This window comes from Durio zibethinus, chromosome 2, assembly GCF_047325235.1.
Source record: "Durio zibethinus cultivar Kanyao isolate XHJ-2024 chromosome 2, ASM4732523v1, whole genome shotgun sequence".
Taxonomy (NCBI): Eukaryota; Viridiplantae; Streptophyta; class Magnoliopsida; order Malvales; family Malvaceae; genus Durio; species Durio zibethinus.
The window spans coordinates 4,009,660-4,020,102 of record NC_143163.1 but is presented as its reverse complement, the minus strand read 5'-3'; positions in this window follow the sequence as shown (position 1 = coordinate 4,020,102).

The window sequence follows — 10,443 nt, the reverse complement described above, 5'->3', positions numbered from 1 at the left end:
ATTTATCCCCTGCTTCACATGGCATGTTTGCCTATTAATCAAAGCATTTATTGACGGCCTAACATGATTGATAAAAAGTTTTCATTAACATTTGGGGTCCCTCTTTGGCTGGTATCAAAGTTTAACACCCATTCATTAATTAACCCTTGCACTTTACACTTCAAAGTAATACAATTCTTAGTAAAATGGCCTGGGTTTTCATAATGATAATTATAATGTGCATTGGGATCATATCATTTATGAAATAGAGGTTTCAAAAGTTCAACAATAATAAGGGCTAACAAATGTTTCTCAACAAGTCAAAGGTACATATCTATGTATGTTATAGAAATAGGGTTAAAAGTGATTTTTTCTTACGTATTTCTTGGGGCTTTTAGACCATTACTTCGATTAGGTCTCCATTATAGTTTAGTAGGTACAAGAGGATAGTTGTATGCATAGGTAAGTGTCTAAAAGGATGGTTAAAAATAAAGTGGATAAACTGGTTATTGTATCAACTGATATGGTTGATATGAGTGAGATGTGGTTGTAATATTATTTATGAGAGGGTAATAAGTTTTGTATACTGGTGCAAGGTATGAAGTGAAACCTCTTAACTGTTGCCTCATGTAGTTCATTGATTGGGCTTTATTTTTTTTCTTAGGAACTCTATCTTTTTTTTGCTTCGTTTGTCTCTCTTATATCGAGCTTACCATATTTTATGGCTTTTTCAATAATCTCACCTAATATCATCAAATCTGTAAAATTCTTGGTTGCATTGTCAATCAATCTTTCATAGTAAGATACTTTTAAAGTATTCACAATAGGATAGTTGTCTCTTTCTAAGTGACGAAAGGTTATACTTGTACAACTACATTTCTTCATTTTTTGTGTGTACTCTTTAAAGTTTTCTGTTACCTTTTTTTTCATGACAGATGATCTAAGGCTAGATCTATGATATGCCAATATTGTGTAAAGAATGCCCCTGTGAGCTTTTTCCAATAATGGATACAAGTCATGTCTAGTTGAACATACCATCTAGTTGTAGAACCCATAAGATTATCCTGAAATATGTGCATTAGTAGTTTTTCGTCATGAGCATATGCCATCTTCTTATGACAATATATGGTGATATGAGTCAATAGGCATTTTGAGCAATCATTTTTTTCAAACTTAGGGACTTTGAATTTGGGTGGAATGACTATGTTCGAGACCAAACAAAGCTTGGCTACGTCCATGAAACCATAAAAATTCATTTCCTTATTGGCCTGTAGACACCCTATTTTGTTTGAGGTTTAAAGTTTATTTTATTTTATTTATTATTTTTAATAAAAAAATAAAAAATGATAGGGACTTAGTTGAAAAAGGATTGTTTGATTAAATAAAAAGTTTTTTAAAAAAATTAAATTTAGTCATAATCAACTATCAGATAGACTTTATAAAGAGTTCAATATGAGTTGAAGCACTATTTGGATTGAAATTTTCACCTATAAATAAACCTATTAATCATTAGCGAAAGGACACATAAGAAATCATTAGTGAAATAGAGAAAATACTCAGCGAAACTTGGGGAAAAAATTAGCACAGCTTGTGTTTATAGTAGTGACATGCAACAAACCATCGTGTAGAGTTACCAGCTTGTGGGAAGAAGCAAGGAAAGAAGTGCCTTGACTGAAAGTCTAAAAAAGAGATAAGCAAACGAGAAAAAGAAAGGAGCAAACAAGAAAAGTAAAAATATTTGATAGAGCCAACAAATAGATTTTTGAGAGATTTTAGTTCAAAAGCCCACATGCTTACAAACTCCAATTCCCACTTTTGGTACTTATTTGTCTTTTCCTACTTATTTTGTGATTCTATCATTTCTTGGTTAGTCATTTTATTTTGATGCATAGTTTTAGAAAAGTATTTTCATAGTTGACATGGATAAAGTATATAATAGTAATTATAAAAGTTTAAATAATTTTCTTTTAAATTATAAAAAATTTATTATTATTTTTTTAGGGATGAAAACTTAAAATTCAAGAATATTGATTTGATAATGAAATTCTAAAAAATCATGAATGAATGATTTTTTTAGAAATTTTTAAAAGAGAGAATTTTCTAAATTTAATCTGAATGGAGAAAAAATTTAGATAAAATTTCAACATCAATAATTAATATTTATTCTTTTTTAAAAAATAAAAAAGCATAAATTTAATAAAAATTTTGAAATTAAAATACTTATTATCCAATGATGAGATTTTTAAAAATTTCAAATAGTACATTTTTTAATAAATCTCTAAGTGATGAATTTCTCTAAACTTTACCTAAATTATGAAATAATTCAGATAAAATTTTAATAAACGTATTTGTATTCTTTTCCAAAAAACAGTTAAAAATAAAAAATAAAAAATATAATTTAAAAATTTGGTTGAAAATATTTGACAATTATCCAATGATGAGAATCTTAGAAATTTTAAATGATAAATTTTTTAAGAAATCTTTAGGTAAAAAATTTCTTTAGATTCAACTCAAATGGTGAAAGAATTTAAATGAGACTTAAAAAAAAAATAATTGTCATTTTATTTTCTTTCAAAGGATTAGGAAATTAAAAAGAAAATTTTCTAAATAGACTTAAATAGTGAAATTTTTTGAAATAAATAAATAAAATTTTTTAAATAAACAAAAATGGTGAAAAATTTAAAAATAAAAATAAAAATAAAAATAAGTTTCGATGATGAAATTCTTAGTAATCATAAATGGGTGATTATCTAAGATATTTTTAAGTGAAAAAATATTTCTAATTTTAGCTCAAATGGTGAAAGAATTAGATATATTTTCAATTAAAATAAAATTAAAAAAATAAAATTGATTAAGCTTTTCGACGACAATGTCTCTTTAAGAAAACAAATAAGATTCTTGAATACTTTTGAGATGAAAAAATATTTTTAAGAATTTTACTAGGTTGATCGAGAAATCTTAAAAATTATTTTCAATATTAAATTTAAGACCATTAAAATTAAGACGTTAGGATAATTTAAAATAAAATGTTACTATCCTTCAGATGGATATGTAAGGGTACTATGACCTTCTCCATATGTAACATAACTCTCAAACTCTATTCTAATTGGTAGATCAGAACCTATTCTTTAAAGACCTTTAATCAAGCTTAGGAGTTCCTTAAAATGATAGATTAATTCGGTGACCAATCACACCTAGATAAAAAAGATTAACGACTACTCTTTAGTTTGTGTCTAGCTATAGGTCTACGGATTTATACGTTATGATAATTTAACGACTCCATTGGAGACTCTGGAGTCAGGCCATTTGTTAATTTTGAATTATCCTAATTTTTTGTTTGCTTGGTCTTAAATTATTCATTGTTTTTGTTTGCATTTATTTTTATTATTTTTTATTTTTTGGCTTGGCTTGTGAAAATTGCGAATCAAGATATATGTATTCTTTCACACACATTATCACAAGCATGTGCATCATATGAATTTTATACCCAAATTTTATCTTTTTTAGAAGGGAGTATAGTACTTACATTCTTGTGAAATGATAATCTCTGCAATAGCTAATGAAATACTCTTACTCAATTTGAATCCTTTCCATTATAGCCTATAATTGACAAGGATTGGAAGGTCTTACTAGTTTATGATGGACAATGATGTGAAAACAATTTTGGAACCTTCAAATTTAACCCAAACCATATGTAATGAAACATAAGAAGTTAACCTTAGGTTAGAGCCATATCTACCATCATTAGAATGTAACCCTAATTAAGACATATGAGTGGATCTTTTGAGCTTCATTCATATCACCTTTATGACTAATGTTATTTGATCCTTTTTAATTAAGTTGTTATATGTTGTATTCTTATTCTAGTATCCCTAATATATATTCATCCATGCATTATAATGTGACATGTCAGTACATGCATTCATACATTGTTTATGCATTCATTCATTCATGTAAATAATATTATTAAAAAGGTTAAATCAATAACATTAGCATATTAATCATGATATACAAGGTTCACAGATAGCTCCACCGTCTAAGAATCTAGTTCAACCCATTCACCATCAATACAACACCAAAATAAGAGCTAGACAAATGAAACATGATAATGCCAATCATTTTGAGAATATAGAGAAATCTCAAGATAAATTTGAAGAAGAGTTGATAAGATTCTGAAAGCCTTGAATAAATTGAATAAGGGAAAGAGTGTAGAGGAAAATGGTAGCCCGCAAGACCATCATTCACAAGATGTTACTGATTTGCTTTATCCTCCTAGTTATGGCCCATCTTAGGCCCAGTCCACACAAGGCATTCTTACGTAACAATTCACATACCCTATAACGTATACATACCTCGAAATGCTATCAGTTTAAAATTCAAGGCATTACTAGAGTTATGTAAATTCTATCTTTATTGAAAAGGTAGTAAAGCCAGTCCAAGTCTTTAACTTAGATAGTTTCAAGGAAAAAGAGAAATTAAAAATAAAAATGGTGAGTCATTGAAGAACTCAATAGCTGAAAAGAAGATAAATATGCTTAAAGAAAGGTTACAAGTAATGGAGAAAATTAGTTTTTATAGTTTTGTGGATGTTGCTAGGCACTGTTTAGTTCTAGATGTCATTATTCCTCCAAAGTTTAAAGTACTAAAGTTTGAAAAGATGATGGTACAAAGTATCTAATAACCCACATTACCATGTACCATAAAAAAATAGCTGTCTATGCTAATAATGAAAGTTGCAAATGCATATATTCTAAGATAGCTTCACTAGCTTTGCTACTAGATAATATGTCCAATTGGATAAGACTTGCATTCATTATTGAAGTGAGTTGACCTGTGACTTTATCAGTCAGTATCGGTATATAATAGATCTAGCTTTAATCATTTATTTGTAAGATATAGAAAAAAAAGAGACTGAATCATTTAAGAAATATGTCTAAAAGTGAAAGGATATGACTGCTCGAGTTCAACCACCTTTGATTAAGAAAGAGACTATGATGCTATTTGTAAGTACTTTAAAATCTTTTTACTATAAAAAGATGATAGAGAATGTAATGAAAAACTTCATTGATATGGTGATTTCAAAAACAATTATTGAAAATGCTATCAAGAAGGATAAGCTTAAGGAATAAGAGACTATCAGTACCAAAAAAAAAACTTGCCTAAAAAAAAAATTGAATCCAAGTTATGAATTTTGATGGGCAATAATTCAGAAGTAATACTTTATATCCACCATCTATTCATCCTGCTTATTATCCCACAGTTAATGGTATTGTGCAAGCCCTTTACCAACTATATCCACAACTAGCTTACCCATCAATCTACTAACCAACCTTTCAAAAACCTGTATATAAGTCTAGGCCTAACAACCAATCAAGTGATTTGAGAATATCTTAGAATAACCAAGAAAAAGCTCACATCAATTATATCCTCATGACTTACACTAAGATATTTATAAAACTAGTCAAAAGTAACTTGGTATCTCTAGTTATTCTAAAACTACTGAAGCCACCCTATCATAAATTTTTATGATGCTAATGCCACATGCATTACCATAATAGAAACATAGGTCATTATATTGAAATTTACACTGCTTTGAAACACAAAGTTCAAAGTTTGATCTAAAAAGGCTTGGTGAGTTTCGATGAATCAAGGGGTTAGATGTCAATAAAAATTTTTTGCCTGATCACACGAAGGCATAATTTAAAAAAAATAAGGATGTTAAGGCTGGTTGGATGTTGCTTATCATTTTAAGATTTCTTTCAGAGTAATGTTAAGATTTTTTTTACGTGATAGGATTTTATTTTTTATCATTTTACTAAAAGGCAAGTTGATGCATTTCGTTACATTTTCTCTTTCATTCAAACTATTATTTCATTCTTTGTTTTTCCATTCTCAAATTTCAAATGATGAATGTTTAGATAATAATAAACAATAATTTTGGGATTTAATTTTGGAAGCTCATTCATATTGATCTGTAGAGATTCTTTGAGAAAAAAATGTTAGCAGATATGAAATAGATATGTCATGAAGATATACAATCCCTTATAATGATCCATAAGTTTATCTTTGTCCAATATATAATATTTAAAGAAAACATTTATGTTTGAAATGGAAAATGATTATATTTCTTTTACTATTCATAAAACCATCCATTGCAACCTATTTTGAGCCTATTATGAGTTTTTTTTTTACTAAAAGAACCTCAACCAAGGATCACCCTCTATATTGAGGGATAAATTTTGGGAAAAACCTATTTGAAAAAGGAAAGAGATAAAAGATTGTAAAAGACCTCAAAGATAGATAGTAAAAAAAAAAGAATGGGAAGAAAAACCTCTTACAAAAAGAAAAAAAGAAAAATGAATGCCATAAATGAATTGGGTCAAAGTAATGAGGGTCTTTTTGTGAGGATTAAGATGAATGAAAAAAATAGTGAAATGATGTAGAATGGGGTAAAATGCCAAGTTGTATCACATGATAGAAATGATCATTCGGTTTGAACCTTTTAAAGATATATTTTGAGTCTATTTTACCCATTTTTTTCATGACCCATCACCATAGCCTACATTATAACCCGTAAAAATCTATTTTGATTAAATATGAATACTCGAATTGAATGATCATATATTAGGCCAAGGCATGCTTGTGTTGAAGCAATAGAATTATGCTATGTTCTTGTATTTTAGAGATTCGTGTGTCGATTTAGAGACATTTAATTAAGCTTAGGAGCTTATTAAAAAGATAGATTCATTAGATGATCAATTACACCTAGATAAAAAAGATTGGTGGTGACTCCTTAATTTATCTGTAGCTATAAGTCTATGGATCTATACGTTATGATATTGCCTTAAATCTTTCTTCTAATAATTTCATCTTTTGATAAGCATTGGTATCTTTTACTTTTTCAAATATTTTCATCATCTTTTCTTTCTCTCTAGGATTATCCAAGTCTGAAATTAGGATTGGCTTAGATGATTTTTTCACCATAACGAGATTAATTAAATTTTAAAATTATCCTAAAGTAGGTGTGGATGTCATTCTTGGATAAGGATAAGAATATCTTTTAGCAGTAAGAATTTACACTTTGGCTCCTTGAGAAAGTTGGGTCAATCGTGGCTCAAACTCTAAAGGGTATATAGGATCCCCCGTGTTTAGCAATTGCTCTTAAAAGTTAAGATCTCCCTCTAATGCTTTTCTTTTTTCAAGATTCTTGAGTATGTCCATTATCTTACTAAGATCCTTTTTTAGTTTTTCTTAAAACTTTTCAATCCTTTCAAATTAACTGGCATGTTCTTGTTCTATGATCCTTATCTAAGCTCTGGTGTTGTACAAATGACGAGTAGGTTGAGTCAAAATTTTTTATGGGCAGGTTCTTGAACTGTTATTACCATAAATTTTTAAAAATCAAAATACCATGGGTTGAAAATTTTATTTTTTGTTTATTTTGTGATATTTTTAAAAGAATAATGTTATTAAAAATGGTGCACATGATACATGAATACAAGTGAGAGATATTTACTCTTTGATGAATTTTAACACTAGAAATTTTAATTGATTCCATATAGCTTTTGTTACATGAGATTTATCATCTTAGAATTATATCCATAGAAATATTTGACTTGCTCATAATGATTCTTCGCCTTAACTAGAAAGTTCACTAGGCGTTGTCCATATTTTTCTATGGGATTGATTTCTTGCCTTAACGCATTTACTTTTTTAACCATGTTTCATACTTTCTTCACTATCTTGCAAACTTGACTAGTCAGGTATTTTATGTACTATTGTTTTCCTAAGCTTTTTAACCTCAATCTCATTCGGGCATCTCTTTTTGAATCACATGTGAAATTTAATCTTTTTCCCTTATTTGACACTCATTTATTATTGCTGAAATATGGTTTTTATGGTCCTGTAATTGCAGCTTTAATCCTTAGATCACCTGGTGAAGTAATTCTTTTTTCTTTAGTACTTCAAGCTATTTTTTTCTTTTTTTTTTGTGAGCATAACCTTCAATCTTTCTTTTTCTTTTTGGCATTTAACCAATCTTACTAAAGCTGTAAAGTATAATCCTTTTCAATTCTGACATTCTTGAGAAATTCTAGTGACCTCTTCTTGTTTTTCTTGAGCTTTGCCTTTCCACAGGTTCATTTTCTCTCGAAATTCATCTATTTTATGTTGTCAACTAAAGTAAGACTTGGTAACTTTTTCAATCTTGAATTAGACTTGTAATCTCTTATTTTCTTAGTGCGGATATTTTAAATCATTGTTGGCTACATCCCATTCTTTTATGACCTCTAATTTGCTTTATTATACTTTTTTTTATTTTTTAATTGTTTCATCTTCTCGTGAAGTCTTAAATTTTCTCTTTTTTAGCTTCTATTTTTTTGACAAGCTTGACTTATTATAATTACATTTCTGTCAAAGGTTAATTGATGTGAGTTGCTATTATGATGGAACACTATATCTCTGAGTCACTTTGTTTTTCAAATTTGGTAATTATGAGTGATTTTATAGAGGAAGACCCTAATCTCATCCTTTGTGTTTTCTTCCATGCTTGGTGGATTAGGCTCTCCGTTAGTGAATTCTATTTGAATCAGGTCATAAGTGGTAGGAACAAATTACTTTGCATCGAATTGCCTAAGCACCATTAATGGAGCATAACTTACAACACCTCATAGTCCTAATAATGGTATCCATAATTCATTTCCTTCTCGATAAAACATGGGCACACAGAGCATCCATAGCACCATCTATTCTATTTCATCCCTAATAAACCTTCACAAGAATAAAACCCATTTTTCTTTAGTCTTCGATGTTGGCCATTGACTTTTACGAAACTTTTCAATTGGTGCCTTGTTTTGAAGATATAGCTTTGAGAATGCACTTTTTCTACACTTGAAATGACTTCTGACCCATATAAATAACAATAGTGCATACCCTATGAATCATCCTTTTTTATTTTGTCAATAGAAATTCAATGACCTGATGGTTTCAGATAGGAATGCTAGTATAAGATTAATTGCTTAAGTTTTAATTTGCTCAAAAAGGTCTACCATTATCTTGATATAACCCAAAGTCTTCAAAAAAATCACCATGCGATACAATGCTAAGGTAAACACAACCATACCTTGATCATCATCTAGATGTCATTGAACAAAATTATGAAAAAAGTCTCAATATATATCGAGATGTTCACCTTTAGGCTTTGTGAAGGAATCTATAGTTTCCACTTTGACCTCCATAAGCTTGGCCAATTTTTTGCAATAACTTGATTTTGGCTTTTGGGTAAACACTTTATCCAAACACTGTAATTTTATCCCAAGCAAAATCGACTACACCTCAATGGTTAGCACTAAATCTTTATGATTAAAAGTAAAGCATCTATAGGACGGGTCCTAAAACTATATAGCTACCCTGACCAACTATTCCTCTATCACTTCTAGAATGAGGGATACAGTATGCTCGTACTTCTTACAAAAGCTTTCTTTTCTTTCTTCACTTAACTGACTTTAGATGATGACTAAATCTTCTAAATTATTTTATGTGAGATCTAAATGTACTTTATTAGGTAACTTAGACATATAACTGGTAGGTAAGCAATCTCCATTCTTTTATTAGGCTTTTTTTTACCAAATATATACTTCATTATATGATCCTCACGGGACATTGATGAAGGATAAGTAAATCTATAGTTCTAAGGAATCCATGAACAACTTTTCAAGGGAAAGATGTCCTGGAGAAAATATCCGATGCAAAATAATATGATATGATTTATGTAAAAGAAAAAAGAAAACAAAATTAAGTTAGTGTGAAGATGTTGTTTGACATTGAAAAAAATATATATATTTTTTTTGTTTTTGGTGAGATTTTTTGTTTTTTGTTTTTATTACACACGACTTTTATTCCTACACGTTTTGGTTTTAGGTATTTTCTACAACTAGGTAAGTGAAGCTTTACCTAAGATCGGCTTTCTACGACTTATTACATACTTAGTTTGGATTTGACACATATCTAGAGGTTCTTAAATTATTCTTTACTATCATCTATGTTGAACTAGTAAGACACCCCGATTCTCACTAATTATAGGCTACAAATGAAAATGGTTCAATTTGATTGAAAGTATCTAGCTTATTATTGTAAAGGTTATTACCTCACGAGAGCATGAATACTTTACTTCCTCTTATAAGGGACAGAGCATGAGTATAGAGCTCATGCATGAAGTGCAACGTGTCATTGTGTGTGCAAATATTTCCTAATTTATTGAGAATAATATATACAGATAAATAAAAATGAACAAAAGGCACAAAAAATACATATGAAATTTCTTTTTTGTTTTTAATTTATTTTTTATTTTTGATTTTTTTTAGTGAAAAGGAATCAAAATCTAGGAACTTAAAATTAAATATTGATTAAGATTGTTTAAAGCAAATTTAAGAAAAAAAACGTAGTTAATTTTGGCTTGAATCTCAA